General features: G+C 35.9%; 1 protein-coding gene across 19 annotated transcripts in view; it reads left to right on the forward strand.

Annotated features, from left to right (window-relative positions):
• LOC5576943 (sorbin and SH3 domain-containing protein 1) overlaps positions 1-15,577 on the forward strand; it is a 554,761-nt gene that overhangs the window by 225,010 nt on the left and 314,174 nt on the right. For 2 of the 19 annotated variants that reach the window (XM_021841002.1, XM_021841006.1), the window contains exon 1: positions 6,540-6,646. The exons of 15 other annotated variants lie outside the window; for them this stretch is intronic. The gene's annotated coding sequence lies outside the window, so the exon portion shown is untranslated. Of the gene's footprint in view, positions 1-6,539; positions 6,647-6,666; positions 6,728-15,577 lie in introns of those variants that run through there. 2 more of the 19 variants (XM_021841003.1, XM_021841004.1) reach the window with 2 other exon arrangements.

Here is a 15,577-nt window from a genome sequence, read left to right on the forward strand (position 1 = left end):
GCGATTATTTAAAAGCCGCTATCTTCGTTTAAGTTCTATGATTCCTTTATAATAAAAACTACTTATATGATTGAAGTAGGTATCGGTTCTTTATATTCGATATTTTGTAGGTTCGATACTTTTCTCCGATACTACTTTCAAATACTTTGTGGGCTTCGTAGCCGTGCGATTAGTGTCACCAGGCATTTAGCCGCATCGTGCTAGGGAGTGTGGGTTCGATTCCCGCCTCAGGCCGGTAAACTTTTCGTGAGGACTGTTTTCCGACTGTGCCACTGGGCGTTGCATGCTAGTCCGTTGTCTAGTGTGGTGCTTCCTTCAAAGGGCATAAATGGCCCACTGGAAGCATTAACGTGTCGGTGTCTTTAAAAAAAAAAATAAAAGTATCGATAACTGTAAGGTATTATTTTAGACCTAATACGAAGGCAAAAAAGGTAACTTTAGCGAGGATAGCTCTAAGTTAAGAAATGTGACAAGTGCTCTAACAACAAGCTGAGGAACAGGCTTTGTCTCAGTTTGTAAGGACGTGATTCCTAAAATAAGAATAATAACCATGAATAATATTGTATTCATACAATTCCACGAAAGTGTTCATATTACCTCGATAGCTTTTCCCCAGTCTTGTTTTTGAACCAATTATCGATCTCGCGTTTAGTATCATACAAGAGTGATTGCAGTGATCGGTTTCTCTTCCTCGATTTTCTGTTCGGATTAGTACATGAAGTTCAATCGGTTTTCGTAAAATACAGCCTGAAGAAGGACGATGAGCAGTGATGGAAAGTGGCGAATATGTCAGCTGAACCAGAACAAGAATAAAAAACAAAATGCTCGCGAGCAATAGAATGCTGATTTACTCACATCTGTCGTGCTCGCGAGTAAACGAAGCTGAAGTAATTCTTTCTCACATCAAGCCTGTTCACGAGCCTGTCATGTTTGTTTTGCGTTGGTTTACGCTCGTGAGGTGCTTCGTAACGCGAATTTTTCCACCAATGACTACTTTCTGCTGAATCAAAAATAGCAGTCGAAAACATTCACAAGACTAAATAATTTGTTGAAGCGAAAATCTATAAAGAAAAATCGATCACTGCAGTGAAGTACTTAAGACACTAAACGCGAAATATAATTTATTTTACCATGAATGAGTGCAGCATACTTATTTTAAACTTGAAATCTAATAGAGGGCAACTGCAAAGAATTATCGTTTTTTAATCTAAAAATAAGAAATTGCTGAATGTTTCCACTATGCCCTTAATCCTCTATATCGGTACATTTTCATCCAGCTTGTAAGACACTCTCTGGTAGGCTCCATCCCATTACCCCGAACGCCACTACTCCGAACGCCACTACCCTGAATGGGTCACTACCCCGAAAGCCATTACCCCGAATGGGCCATTACCCCGAACGCCACTACCCTGAATGAGTCATTACCCCGAATAGTATGAGATACAATGCAGTATCTTGTTTTGCGTGCCAAAATGATAACTATACTGTTATAGAGGATTGACCATTCATGTATGCGTCTCTAATGTAAACTGGTAATCAATGGTTTGTAAAATTCGTCGGTAAAATGTTTATCATATATTTTCCTTTCTTTCGTATGTCAGCTATTCTTTCTAAATGTCTTATTGGCAACTATCTTCTTCTTTTTATTTATGGGACAGTGCCTGTTTCTCAGCTCAGTGGGCACTTTTGCAGTTCAAGGGATCATTCACAAATTTCATAACGCCAAAGATTGCCATTTTTGACACCTATCCACCCCGCGCAACCATTTTGTATGGATGCAATAAGATTGGAAGAATTCGAACCCATACCCTCAATATGGTCTTGCTGAACAGCTGCGTGCTCGCCGGTATTTGGACTTCTTGGTGGTGTTAATATTTTAAATTTGTTTTTTACAAAGATTTTTCTTTCTTATGAATACAGGTTGTGCGATAGCATCACGATGTTACAGTGATTATTCACGTCATAGCTGCAAGGTTTTTCTAACAAATGTAATAGCGTTTCTATGCCACCGCAGAACGATTGTCTATCAGGTTGGTCTATAAACGGGTTCTGTACAACAACACTTGCAGCGATAATATCAGGCTGATCTTCAATTACCAATGTTTATGAAACAAAATCTTCTAGAAGATCTCAATTCTAGTGATCGACATCTTAAAAAAATCGAGCGAAGGAAGTGGGCAGATGCGTTCAAAACGAAAATTTACTACATTCTTATTTTGTGCATATTACAACTATCCTTTTCATAATACATTCACCCTTTTTTTCCAAATAGGCTGTTCTTCAGAGTATGGCAGCACAGCTGTATTAATCTCATCAAAATTAGAGGACAAACCCTAACGACACATAGTATGTTAAAGTTGTTTTATGAGAATCTAGCTCCTTTTTCATCTCCTAATATTTGAAAAATTCATTGTTAAGCTAAACTTGTTTAGTTCTCATAAGAAATTGCACAATTTTCTCCCCAACTTCTAATTAGAATAAATCTCAAAATATAATGGATTCGGGGTAATGGCGTTCGGGGTAGTGGCGTTCGGGGTAATGACCCTTTCGGGGTAATGACGTTCGGGGTAATGGCATTCGGGGTATTGGCGTACGGGGTAGTGTCATAGAGTCCTCTGGTAATTTATTTCATAGAAGTTATGCCTCAGGGTCTTAATTTTCCAGTATGCTTACTTGCTCCAATGTACCTTAACATATGTAAACTGTAGTTAACATGGAGGGTTTAAACTTAAAATTTTGGCTCCATCCCATTAACCCGAACGCCATAACCCCGAACGCCACTACCCCGAATGGGTCACTACCCCGAAAGCCATTACCCCGAATGGGTCATTACCCCGAACGCCACTGCCTGTTATTTCGTGAAGAAAAGCCGGAAAAACTATGCTCCAACTCGTGGAAAATTTTCAAAAAAATATTTTTGAGAAGATAATTTCATAAGCTTTAATCGCTGAAATTTTTGAAATGTACTTTTTTCTTCTTTTTTGAGTTATGACCAATTTTGTAAAAAATGTGCAAATGTGCCATTTTGAGCCTTTTTTTTTTTGAAAAATCATAAGAGAGAAGCATCGTAGAAACAAAGTTTTTTTTTATGAAAATGAAAGCAAATTTTCTCAGGAATGAAAAAAAAATTATAACTGGAAACAGTTTTCCACAAAATTTTCCAATGTTGAAAAATTAGTAAAGAAAAGCCGAAAAAACTATGTTCCAATTAGTGGAAAACTTTCAAAAATATATTTTGAGAAGGTAATTTCATAAGCTTTAATCGCTGAAATTTTTGAAATGTACTTTTTTTCGTTCTTGAGTTATGGGCAATTTTGTGGAAAATGACCATATAAGCCTTTTCTTTGAAAATCCATATTTCAATCGAAGCATTGGAAAAACAAAGATTTTTTTATCAAAGCAATTGCAAATTTTCTAAAACATCTGAAAAAAAAGAATTGGGATTGGTTTTAATGAAGTATAAGTTGAAATGGATGATATTTTTCATGAAAAATTACACCGCTAAGAAAACTGAAAAAAAAACTGTTTCTGCCTCAATGTTTCATTACACTGAAAAGGGATTCTTTCTTTTCTTTGAAACAAATAAGATTATTATTATTTTTTTTTTAATTTTATTTATTCAATTATTCAGTATATAACTTACATTTTCATCTTAATACTATCTATTTTTTCAACCGGGAAGATTGTCTTTGGTTGCTAACGCCAGAAGATTTTCGTATCTTTGTATTATTAAGAACAAAGCATGCTGTATTTTCTTGGTTTTCATGTGCATCTGAGAATTCACTATCAAAAATGCTTCGTTCGTCTTTTGGTATAAGTGAACGATATTTTTTTGTTCCAGGAATCGGAACAAGGTTAGAAAATCTTTCCTGAAGAAATTTTCCAGCCTCTGAATAGTCATTTTCAGTAGCATAGATAAATTCCCAATCTTTTTTAAATTGGTCTCTCACCTTTTGCGACACAGCCCAGTCGAAAAATTGTTTGGCGTTATTAATTTCTGCTGACTTTCCAATACTAGCATCTCTAGCCATTCGCTTAAAGTTGCCACCGATACCATCACAAGGATCTTTTCCATGTGAGGTTGGAAAAAAGTGCCATTCTGCTCTAATTTTAAAATCATTTTCATGGTTGCATACATTTTTGAAATTTGACATTAAGCGAATGGCTAGAGATGCTACTATTAGAAAGTCAGCAGAAATTAATAACGCCAAACAATTTGTTCTCAACTCAATTTTGTGGACAACTTTTTCCAGTTAATATATTTATTTTTATTCCTGAGAAAATTACCTTCATTAAAAAAAAAAACTTTGTTTCTACGGTGCTTCTTTCTTGAGTTATTTGCACATTTTTTACAAAATTGGCCATAACTCAAAAACGAAAAAGAGTACATTTCAAAAATTTCAGCGATTAAAGCTTATGAAATTATCTTCTCATAAATATTTTTTAAAAATTTTCCACGAGTTAGAGCATAGTTTTTCCGGCTTTTCTTTACGAATTTTCCCAACGGTAGAAAATTTTGTTGAAAACTTTTTCCAGTTAATTTTTTTTTATTCCTGAGAAAATTTGCTTTCATTGTCATAAAAAACTTTGTTTCTACGATGCTTCGTTCTTGAGTTATGATTTTTCAAAGTAAGTAGTGTCAGAGGAAAACAAAAAAATTCCAACTGAGTTTTCCGGGAAAATAGGCGACCCTGAATTTTTCTCAATTTATTTTCATTCCTTTATTGATGAGCCCTGCCTGTGGAAAAAGTTTCATGAAAATCTGTACGGAAATAAAAAAAATCCCCTAAACTGAATCTAAGCGAACTAGTAATTATTATGCTAAGACATTTAAGTTTTTTTTTCACCTGTGGGAGCTTATGAATACTGAAGGCATTTCTTACAGAAAACGACTATATAATGATAGCTTTGTAAAACCAACTCAATAATTGACTCAAACACCGTTATTCGCGATTGAATGTTATGCTTAACATTACAGATGATAAAAGACAATTAGTATGACTTGGCAGAAATATATTTTACGTCAACGTGTATGTTTTGAGCAAGATGTCCTAATTATTAGTTAAAAAAAAGGAATATTTGAGAGTAGAATCCATAATGCTTGAATGGGGTTCACCCCATTAAAACATACAAAAGTGTTTTGTTCATATCTCTGTGATTACCCGTACAATTGAAACTCTCTATGGCACATTCTAAAAACAAAGAATTAATCTTACTTCGCATGTATTTTTCCAAAATATTTCTTGAATTTTGTACTCTTAAGTTTTACTTAAAGTTGTGACTTTAAAAAAAACACTGAAAAAAAATGGCTAATTTCCTCAGCATGGGATCAATCAAAATTTTAAATCAATGTGTCATTAGATTCATAATATTATATTCCTTGAAGAGCACTCACGAAACTTTGGCGGAAAACATTGAAAACTATTCAAAATCAATGAAACAGTTATTCAAGTCATAGCACGCAAATAATGTTTGTCCATATCTCTCTCATTTTTTAATTGATTTTAATGATTCATAGCTTTTTCAAACGCAAATAATGGCGCGTACATGATTGGTTGGAAATTTCGCAGAATTTCCGTGTTCAAAGTAGGTGCAGGTGAACGAAAACTTTTGCACGATGAATTCAATGACTGTTTCATTTATTTTGAATAGTTTTCAGATTTTTCCGCCAAAATTTTTTGAGTGCTCTTCAAGGAATATAAGATTACGATTCTAATGGCACATTGATTTTAAATTTTGGTCGAGGAAATCAGCCATGTGCTTTCAGTATGTTTTTTTGAAAAATGTCACGACTTTAGGTTAAAAATTTAGCATACAAAATTCAAAAAATGTTTTTGGATAAATACATACGAAATGTTTTTGGATAAATACGAACTCTTTGTCTTGCGAATGTACCATAGAGAGTTTCAATTGGATGTGTAATCACAGAGATATAGACAAAACACTTTCGTATGTTTTTAGGGGGTGAACCCAAACTTTTGCACGGGAGTGTAGTAACAAAATATTTTAATTATATAAGGTAAACAACATTACGACTATATTAACTATTTAAATAATTATTTGAGAATTTGTCCGACATTTATTCTAAATCGAATCATAGTGAATTGGTCTGATCTACGTGTCAACGATTGATGTTACTGTTCTACATCGCTCTCTCAGACCTATTGCAACCACTAATTAGATTGTTTCAGTTTTTCGCTCTTAATCCGTCATGCTGCGGTCTCTAGTCCACAGTCTGCTTCTATTCCTACACGGATTCGCATTTTGGCAGACGTCCAACATGAGAGAAACTGTATCTGTATAGGTGCCACAATATACCGCAACTCCGCAAGCGCACAGAGCGATCATCAATCGACGCAATTTTCACCATATCAACTGAGGACTTTTCTCAAACGATCAGCGTGTGTTTTTCCTCACGGTCATCGGGCACTGACTGTTAACAATCATCATCATCACCATCATCGATCATCGTCGCGTCGTGATGATTGTTTTTCCGTCGCATCGCAGCTTCGATTTTCGTCGAGGGAAAATTTTTCGCGCGCTTCTCTCGCTAGAAGGATCGCCCCCGATCTCGGTTTGGCGGCAGTTCAGTACTGAGTCGGAAGCCGTTTCGATCGCGGCCGTTTTTGCTTTTGTTCGCCGTGTGGTAAGCACTAGGACGGGAGCGTGTGCGAAGCGCGTGCGAGTCGTCGTCTGTCGCGCGGAAAATTTGACTTCTCCGCAAAAGGTGATCGCGATTGGTTGGTTGGCAGACGGCGGGATGGAAACGACGAAAAACAGCGGAAAATATTTGTGTTCATTGTGTTGTATTTTCAAGTGCTCTTTTGCAGAACGGTGGATGGAAAGAAGTTAAATTAATAGAAAACAATTTTCCCGCCGCTTCATTCAAGTGAATTGACCCGAAAAGAACCGAGCTTTCAAGTGGGGGGAAAACCATCCAACAACGTGAGGTGACATTTGGTGCAAAAAATTGCGCCAAGTGGAAGAAATTTGCCTGCAACCTGCAATCGGTACCAACTGCAGTGAAAAGTGCAAATGAAACAAATGGGCATTTGTTAGCTAGCAGAAAGAAAAAAAAATAACGAAATGGAAAAAGTATTTTTCTTTGCCAGAACCTGGTGCACGTGAAAATCGACGCCGTTGTTGGACGCTTCCTAGGAGTGGCGACGCAATGTGCAACGGGGTGAAATGCAGTGCAGTGCGGGAAACGAACTTTGCATAGATGAGAACGCGGCGCATAGAGCGCACAGGGCGTTGTAAAATTTAATTTTCTTTCTAATTTTGTTCTTTTTATTCCAGGCCATTCATTCATGGCTGGTATCGTGCGCAGATATCGTAGCTTTATATATTTTTTCTCTTAGTTCTTACTAGACGGTCGCAACAGAAATGAAAAAATATGCGATGAAAGAATTTTCAATTAATTCTGCTGGGGTGTTTCTATCGTTGTTGTGTTACATTTCTCGAGTTTTCTTGCGCCATGGGTCAATCAGACGATTCGCTGCTCGGTAATCTGATTCCAGACCTAATAACAATTTATGTCGGGGAGCGTTGGATTTCGTGGTTGGATGCTAATACACGTTTGTAAGTTTAGGTAGATAAGCATCTTTGGAAACTGATACTTTATAGTTGACTCCATTCAGCATGAGCTTGTGACATAAAATTCACTGATTATAAGAACAGAGATCTTTCAACATTCAACCTCGTCAGTATATCCAGTAATCTAGTAAGACTCTTGAATTGCTTGGGAAGTTTTTAGATTTGAAAAATGCTCGTTCCAAGGTTAGGTAACAAGGTCAATTTCTTTCAGCCGATCTTCTCTTCTATGAATAAAAAGGAAAAAAGGCAAGTTTGTAAACATTTTTTCTTCAGGATGCAAGATTGGATCGTTGCCATGCGTTCTAAGGTGAAAAAATATTTACAAACTTGTATCTTATCATCTTTATGCACAGAGGAGAACATCGATGAAATCTTTCATGTTACTTACGCCCTAATTCTAAGATACACTTGAAATAGTTTTTCTTTATAAACGATGCGTAAAACCGATATTTTCCTCAATTTTTACAACTCAAACGCGCTCAATGTGACGCGAAGGTGTAACACTTTCCGTCCATCTGGTAAATCAACTTCCGAGAAACTTTAAGCCAACGTCGTTGCTCCATCGCAACAAAAACCGATGAATAATGAATCGAGAAGACAACAGCACCCACGCAGAATGGGCGGAAAAACGCGCGTAAATCCTACCAAAACAAACAACCATATCGCCTCCGTTTCGTCAGAAAAGCGAAAAGTGTAACAACGCGAACTCCGAGTTTTATTTTCTACGTGTCTTCTTTTCCCCCCGTCTATCGGATCGTAGTCGTCACCCGTCTAATCTCATTGCGTGTCCGATCGAATAACTATTGGGGATAATAGGGTAATATGCACATCCGCTGACAAACTAAATTTTAACCACGAATTTGTGGGGAATTTCATATTAGTCATTAGATTGAGGCAATTATATTCAAGAAATTAATTTTATAAGAAATAATACCATAGCATACGATTTTCGTAACAGCGGGGAATAACGCTCCTCCCTGTTCCAAAAGCAGGACTGGTAGCAGTTCTTCTTTGGAGACTTGGTATCTATTCTAAAAAAAGTCTCTATTTTCAATGGAAGGACTTTCAAGTTACGTTTTTCTTTATTTTGATTGCAGTCAATCCTGCTAACAAATTCTAGAGGTTCCAAAGAAACCTTCAGAGAGTTTTCCGTGACTTTTTCAAAGGTTCTTCATTAATTTATTCCACGAGAAAATGCATCAGGAATTCTTCTTGTGATTTCTACAAAGATTTCTTCTAATATACTCTCAGGGAGTCCTCTAGAGATGTCACTAGAAATTCCTCCTCTAGTCTGCCAAAAATTCTTACAGCCATGGGCGTAGCCAGAGGAAGGGGCAGTTAAAGGCCGCCCCTTGGCTGACAGAACCAAATCAAAATCAACTAGTTTGCTACGAAGGATAGTATATTGTTTTAATTTTCCAAAGATTGGTTTCAGCATTCATATCCATAGAAAATTGCGCACCAATTGAATAATCTATCTTCTTTATAAATGGAGTGGTGTTTGTATGTCACGAAATAACTTGAGAACAGGTCATCCGATTTGCACAATTCTTTCACCGTTGTCTTCTTGAAGGGCTCCGACGTGTTCGTGTGACGAGAAAGTTTAGGGAAGTTATCGGAAAATTTGGTAAAACGGGGGAGTACTAATAAGTCATTTTGTATAGGAGATACCATGACATTTTTCAACAGCCTACTTGGTGGCTTGATGGCAAGACGAAGTATGCCAAGACCACTAGTAAGTAATAAATCTAAGAGTCCTTCTCAAAAACAGACTGTCAAAAATCTTTCCAGAAATCATTTAGATAATTTGACTTTGCCTTGCCTCTCTCTGATGGATGAAAAAAATGCCGTAAAAAATGAACTTATGTTTGAACTTCTAAGAAGTTGCCTTCAGCATTCTTTTTTTTTTAATGCGTTCTGATTGACTTCTTGAAGTATTCTTCAACTTCACCAAACAATTAGACTTGAGTTCACCGTATCTTGAGATTTACGAAATTTAAAAATATTTTCCAAGTTATCTTAAAACGAATTCTTCCGGAAATATATCAAAGAATATGTCATGAAAATTGGATAACAGATTGCTCCACATATTCCTATAGAATTCCTCCTCAGATTTTTTCAGATGCTTTTCTTTCGATTCTTCAAAGATTTCATAAATAATCACTCCAAGGTTTATTCCAGAATCAATGTCAGCAAGTTACTAGTTTGCTACACATTAGTAACCCAGAAATCTTAGGTTATTTTGAAACTGATAGTTACACATCACTGAAACCGCCAATAAATTACACTGCTGTCAATAGGGGAAAGGGTATTAAAATGAACACCTAAATGATATCGTCTTGCTTTTAAGGCCGCACGGGACGTCATTATAATCATCCTATCCATTTGAAGAAGCAGATCTCAAGTACCACTCCATATATGGATGTGAAAAATTTATCACTATATTCTATATATGTGGTGCACAATCGATTAAATTTTCAGCTTCATCGGTTCACTAAAACTCGAGATTTGCTTCGGCAAAGTTTTGATGATAATTGTTAGAGTGAGACAAAAGATAGGGAAAATAACACGGTCTCCCGTGTCCCCTTAATGGGAAAAACGATGAATTTGCGATAAATCATCAAATAATGTGCAAAAATCCCCTAAGCCAATTGACTGGAACCTTACAAAAGTTTGAAAATTAAATGCTCCATCCAAGTAAGCACATAGGCTAGGGGAAGTGGTTCACCCAGCGTGAATTTATAGCAGAGAAAAAGTAGATTTTGTATGAGATTTGACAGGAAAATGAATGACAAGTTCATCCACTTCTCCTGGCCTTTGGTATGTGACGTGCTCAAATGGCTCAAAATAGCTCGAAAGAAGGTAAATTCAAGCGTGTGCTATAATAAGGGCGCAAGTCGCATGATCGATTTCTCTTCATCGATCCTCTCTTCTGTGAATAAAGGTGACAAAATGCGGGTTTGTTAACATTTTTTCACTAGAATACGCTAGGAAGTCATGCAATCTTGCGTCCTGAGGTGAAACAACGAATTAAATTTAAGAATTGATCAATTTGTGCCAATATTAGGGACTAAGGGTAATATGGCCATGATAAGGAAAATAGCGATTTAGATATGAAAAACATGATTTTTTATTATAATCGGATATAAAAATATGTTCTCTATCAAATAGTAGAAACAACATCCATCCATTTGAGTATTTCTAGGGTTAATAAATCAATTGAAAAAATGCGTGCTTATGGGTCATCCATAAACCACATAGTCATTTATTGGGGGAAGGGAGAAATTCTGCCCAATGACAACGGTCCATACAAATTGTAAATTTTGTGTATGGACAAATGACTACTAGGGGGAAGGTGGGTCTAAAATTGGGAAAAAAATAACCGCGTTACTAATAGTAGCCCCTTGTGCATTTCTGTGCTGTCACTTCAATAGGGCCTATCTGACATGAGTGATTTCTTTTCATCGATTCTGCATATATAATGCATACCTACAGGCGTTTGTATTGATGTTATTGTTCAATAATAGATACATGCTGATGCGAAAGATTTACATTTGTAAGGTTCTAATTTGCGCGTTACTTCAGCGTGGCACTACGTTTGGTAGATTTGAATTCAACAGCTGTTTTGGTGTTATGGGGGGGGGGGGGGTTTGCCCCCACGAGTTGATTAAAGTCTAGGTCCTTCGATAAGTTTTTCAAGTACAAATTTAACATATTTATTGCACGTAATACAAACTATGACAGTGCATAAGTGGACCCTGTGGGAGTTGGAATCCCAGAACAAATTTCAACAAAGAAGACAGCCACTGACTGCTTTCGTCTTAAAGTAATTAAGCTTAACAAAACACAAAACAAAACAAAACACAGGGATTGACTGTTTAACGAGAAACTTGCAACGATCGACGCGCCACAATAATTCGTGGAAAGAGGGTATTATAACTAAGTAGGAGATGTTGATTTCGATATTTTGTAGTAAACATCACCTCCAAACGCTAGCGATTTTCCGGTTAAATGTTGACGTTTGATTACGAATTTTCTAGAGGATCAGTAGCAGTAGGGGAACTGGGGGTAATATGCCCATAGGGGGCAAAACGCGCCACCATCGATTTGGGCGAACGATGAGTTTTACAATGCTTTTTTTCACCCTAGATCATAGAAAATGGATGAAAATGCTTTTCCTAATATGTGTTTATGTGTTTTTCTCAACCAAATCGATAAAATCGTATAAAAACGTTTTTCGCTGTTTTCGTTGCAATTTTGTGCGATTTTCAATGTCATTTTTTAGGCCGATAAATAAGCAAATTACTGAAACTATTGCCAAGAGCCAACTTGTGCACTGTCATAGTTTGTATTACGTGCAAAATATATGTTAAATTTGCCCTCAAAAAGCTTATTGAAGAACCTAAACTTTAATCAACTCTGGGGGCAAAACGCCCACCCCTATATCATAACACCAAAACAGCCGTTTGAATTCAAATTCTACCAAACGTAATGTTACGTTGAAGTTACACAAAAATTGGAACCTTACAAATGTATTTTTTTCGCATCAGCATGTATACTATTATTGAACAATAACATCTGAACAAACGCCCGGATGTATGCAACACATATACATGCATGATTGTGTGCGTTCGTTTACAGCATGGCTAACGCCGAACTCAAGCGGGCCGTTTTACCCCGCAAAACAATACATATGCACTTAAGCAAGCATTTTTTAAAAATTAATTTATAAACCCCAGAAAAGTTAAAATGGATAGCTGTTTCTACTATTTGGTAGAAAACATGTTTGTCTATCCGACCATAATAAAAAAAGAGCATAAAATAATGTTTTTCACATCTAAAATCGCTGTTCTCCTTAACGTGGGCAAACTACCCCCAGTCCCCCTAGCAGTAGAATTCTACTGTGCGCCCGGTTTTCAAGTTATCCGTGAGAGCAAGCGACAGAGCACCAACACACGGCGCACAATAAAAGTCAGAAGAAGAAAAGAATTTATGGCACGTACAGAGGCTCATTGACACACGAGCCATAATTTCATCCCATTTATCCGCCTGCATTCACACCACACGCATGACATATACCGTTCGAGCAAGGTAACGAACCACAAAAAGAAAAGAATACAGACATAAACAACCCACTGTTTGGCGTCGACCAATGTGTGTCAACACTTGTAACATTCGCTGATATATTCTCAAACAAAGGTGAATATTTTGAATTTTCTGTGCTATGTTTGCAACTAAAGTAGTGTTCGATGATCTGATAGATTAAAATCAAGTTGTTCAAGGTTGCATTACCAGAAAATATTAAAGTTATTACAAATGCATATCATAAATCACCCGAATGGTTCGATACCGCTGTAGTTGAATGCTCTCTCGCCACATACCGAACGAGAGAGTGAATATCAACATTCATAAGGTTCTCCGAATGCAATGTTCTACGAACTGTTATGGTTCACGAACTGTTACACTCTCTGAATATGGTGCGATCGGCTTATTTGGATTAAAAACCAAACACTGTCCAAAATTCGTAGGAGTTATTTCAGAATATTGCTTCATTCCTTCAACAAGTTTCTGCAAGGGATATTCTTAGATTTTTTTTAGATAGATTTTTGAAGGATTTCGTGAAAAACATTCTGGTTTATATATAGAAGCGACTGCATAAGAAAATCCTCGATGAATTTTTGGAGCATTCTTGTGTACACTTATTTTGAAACTTGTATGTATATGAAATTCTATGAGAATTCTTTCAAATTACTTTTTGGGAAATTTGTGCAAAAGCTCTTGAGGAAGTTTATTCTAACTATTTAACAGAAGTTTCTAAATTAATCCGTGAAGTATGTAGGAATATTGGCGATCAGAAAAAAAAACCTTAGTTTTGTCTCAAATTTATCTTTGAAACAAATAATGATAAATTGCTTGTATAAATTTCATTAGGAGTCTTTAGGGAAATTCCTCGGGGAAGAGCTCAGTGAAAGATTTGATTGAAGAATTCTTGGAAAATTTTTGGCAGAACCCAATTTTTTAAAGAATTATCTTGAGAAAAATGTTAGAAGAAATTTTAAAGAGTTCTTTGTAAAAGCTTGAATCGATTTTTGCAGCAGGCTATCTGGAGGTTAAAAATTTAACACGGAATTCATCCGTAATAACAGTAAAATATTTGAGTTTTTCTACTAGAAACAAGGGTACAGCTTTAAAGAAAAAGTATCAAAGTGTAAAATCTCTGGAATTTTGATAGTACCTGAAAATTTGTTGAATAATATTTCTACCAATTTAATGGAATAAATTTTCTGATAGTTTTTGAAAATTATTCAAACTCATCCAATTGAAATTTAGCATATAATAAATTCTTCGATAATTTTCTGTTTATCGACAAATATTATTAGAGTTTTTGGAGAAATGGTTAAGTCGACTAAAACTATTGAGCACGTTAAAAATTCTTTGCATATATTTTTTAATAAATCGATAACTATTGTGGATTTTTTGGAGAACATATTTTTATTAATGAGGCTTTGAACTAAATCGGCCTAGTTCATTCATTCAGATTTTTGAAGAATGTTTCAGCCAACTAAACTGTCCCCAATCGCAAATGTGTATAGAAGATCCAACAAACATAGAATTGACATGCAATTAAGGGCAGAAAATTGCTTAAATATAACGGATAATTAACAATATTATAAAGTGTTAAGATGGGCATTAAGAAGAATTGACTTGAAGAATATTTTAGCCTACCAAAAGCATTGATATTTGTTGAAAACCTTAAATATTATTTGATTTATCGACAAATACTTACAAAATGTTTTCAGCAACTAAAATTGTTGGAAATGCTTTGAGTATATTTTGGTTCATATTTTTTTTGTAGCTGGCGCTTCGCTTTCAAGAATACTCCGTTTTTAACCCGAACTGTCAAGAATCGAAAAATAAATTTTTGCAAAGCGTTAAAGTAAAAAGAATGCTTCAGAATCTTTAAAATCTGTTATGTCAGGACTTGAATACTTATACTTCCTCCATTCATACTTAACTATAGTCAAACTTCCTTGAGTCGACATTTGAAGGGACAATCGACTCATGGAACAGATTTTCTTTGGAAAGCTGATTGAGAAAACCATCCTAGTAACCATGAAATTTTGATTCTAGTGTGGTTCCATGAGTCGATTTCGAGTCATGGAATTTTCACTGTAGCTCTCTGAATAATTTCAAATTATTGTGTTGGTTACTAATGAGAAACAATTGAGAAGTTTCTAAGAAGCAACAAATAGTCGATACTTTTTCTTTTCACGACTTCCCTAGTACTGGCTCACGACCCCCCAGTGGATCGCGACCCACAGTTTGGGAAACTATGGATTAAAGGCTACCTTGTGGTGGAAAATCTGATTAGAAACACATCCACTAGGTGGATCCTTTATCTTTATCCCTCTATATTTCAAAAACCTGTTTAGCCAGCAGTTGTTTGGTTGTTCAGTAAATTATGGGTATTTGGCAGTAGAAATTCATCATCTCGCGATCCTCACCAGCAAGAAGGTTGGTATTTTCGGCAAAGATGTTCAGCAGATCAAGGGCTATCTGGCGGTAGTCAATCTGACTGGGAATTCATCCGTGAGGTGATCATGGTTACTTTTTTTTCCAACAGTCTGCATCCCAAGATCTTGAAAAGCTATGAAATTTTGCTTCACAATCACATAGAAGAAGGTCCTGGTCAGTTAGAAGGTTGAAGTCTTCCTTTAAAATATTGAAATGAAGATTGAAAATTAATAACTAGGCGAAAAAATGTTTTTTTATTTTTATATTTACGTCAAAATACTGTATTGGCGAATTCGTAAAAATAACGAATAATTCAAATATATATACAGAAGCACCATACGGTGAATAGCAAATCATGCGATGCATATATCCTATTGCATGTCGATTATTTAAAAATAGTTAAATGTATCTTAATACACAATTTTAGTGAACATCATTCATGCAGGTTTTCGTAACTCTAAAATCG

This window comes from Aedes aegypti, chromosome 2 (genome assembly GCF_002204515.2).
Source record: "Aedes aegypti strain LVP_AGWG chromosome 2, AaegL5.0 Primary Assembly, whole genome shotgun sequence".
NCBI lineage: Eukaryota > Metazoa > Arthropoda > Insecta > Diptera > Culicidae > Aedes > Aedes aegypti.